A 2,099-nucleotide genomic window follows, 5' to 3' on the forward strand; every position below is an offset into this window, starting at 1 on the left:
ACTGCAGCAGCAACAGCTTAGTGATGTTTATTATCGACAAGCCAGTCAGCTGGAATTTAGGCAAAATCTGTTACAAGCAGCTATTGAATTTCCTGGGGTTGCCCAAGATTCATCTGAGCAGTTGTATGGCTTATTAGGGATGTTGTGCATAGATGTAGCACCAGCTGATGGAGCATTGATTCAGCAAACTTAAAAAACTGCTTAAAAATAAACCAAAAAGTGTTGATGTGAGATTTCAAGGGTTATGTGAAAAAGGTCAAGTTCTTTTGGATCAGATTTCTAAGCAGGCATCCCAGGCTTATGGAAAAGATGTAACCATGGAAAATAAAGAAAATGTGGACCACATATAAGGAGTGATGGAAGATATGCAGCTTAGGAAACAAAGATGTGAAGACCTGGTAGATGTGTGAAGAATTAAAACGTTTCAGATGGTCAACTTGTTTACATGTGAAGCTGATGCTGTGCAGAGAGTAGAATGGCTAAGTGAACTTCTGGATCCTCTATTTAAGACTCATGTCAGATTGGGTGATGATGCTCAGGAAACAAAAGTTTTACTGGAAAAGCATAGAAAATTTGTTTGTGTTACACAGAGCACTGTGAAAGGCAATTGCTATAGACCACAGTTGTGTTATGGAACTTTTTGCACTGCACTTCTCAGTCATCTGGGGATATGTTTCTTCGACTGAACAGAGTATGGAAACATTTTATAATAGTATCTGAAGAGAGAGTACATAAGTTGGAAATGGCTATTGTGTGTCACTCAAATTCTGAAAAGAGTTTGTAAGACGGTCTGGAAGAGCCTGACGCTCTGATGAGGAGCAATTTGATTATACTAAAGCAGTTGGGAATTCACTTTTGGATAGTGATTAAACTTTTCATGTGGTTTATGCTGATGGAACTGAACAATATTTTGGGAGTCCAAGTGACATGACTTCTACTGAAGAACATATCAGAGACAGGATAAAATTAGTTAGATGTACTAAAATGGTGACAACAGAAAGGAAAGAGCTACCAGTCCCTCTACAGATCTATAATTCATAATCCTGCATGTAGTTGACATACTACAGCACTACACACAATACATTAAGATAAATTTCACAGCCAAGATAAGCCTCATTTCTTCCCATTACACATTTCTCTCCACATGTTAACACCTGTCCAAGGCATAATTATGTAACATGATTTGAGACCACAGACACCAAGTATGTTAAAAGAAGGAACTGTAAACATTGCACTGAAAACTTGTTTTAAAGCTTTACTTGACTTAACAGTTCATAGATAAACAATTGATAATAAGCTTAGAATTATGCTAACAAAAGTTAAGAATCTATCTATAGAAAAAAAATGTTTTCCCTTCCTCCCCAGATGATGTAGTAAGTGTAAATGGTAGTTAAACTGCTATCAGTAGACAATGGTGTCCTCAAAATTTTACTTTGTAATTTTTCTTAAAAATTGATTGTTTTTATTGTGTTAATATGGAGAAAACTTTTCAGATCATTGATATATTCATTTAAAAGATATTTTCCTATTTGTACTGATAATAAAGTGTTGTTTGTGCTTAATAAAAGGTTTCTTTTCAAAATCTTTTTTCTTTTTTTATGATTTTTTTTTATTGTTATTTGGGTGAAGATTTACAGACATAATTCACTTTCCATACAGCAGTTCACATATACTTTGTCTCATGTCATTGACCACAGTTTACCACAATGCAACAGCTCCCCTCCCACTTCCTCTCCATAGTTACCTCTTCCCAGTGTCCATCACTCCATACACTCTTGCCCCCTGAGCTGTCTCCCTGCGCATAAGCAGCCCTTCTTTCTCCCATGATTGTTCTCTCCAAAGAGTGTATCTACTTGAGATAAATGTTCAACTCATATGCCTATATTTAGTTTGGCTGGAAACCACAGGTGTGGGTTCAATTCCAAACATGAAGGATAGCTAGGGGCCATAGTCTCAGTGGTTCCATCAGGCTTTATTGGACCAGCAAACCTGGTCCCCACCTTTCTTTTTTTCCTCCAAATGATTTTGAGTTTTGTTCCACATTGTTCTCCCTCTCTATCCAGGATCTCCTACACAGATCCCCTTCCAAGTGGATGACA

General features: G+C 37.0%; 1 pseudogene; it reads left to right on the top strand.

The window, feature by feature from the left end:
• Positions 1 to 1,041, top strand: part of LOC103212430 — a 2,129-nt pseudogene extending 1,088 nt beyond the window's left edge.
• Positions 1,042 to 2,099: the final 1,058 nt, after the last annotated feature.

The sequence above is a fragment of the Orycteropus afer genome, unplaced genomic scaffold (genome assembly GCF_000298275.1).
Source record: "Orycteropus afer afer isolate SDZICR_OR568_19922 unplaced genomic scaffold, OryAfe1.0 scaffold00961, whole genome shotgun sequence".
Taxonomy (NCBI): Eukaryota; Metazoa; Chordata; class Mammalia; order Tubulidentata; family Orycteropodidae; genus Orycteropus; species Orycteropus afer.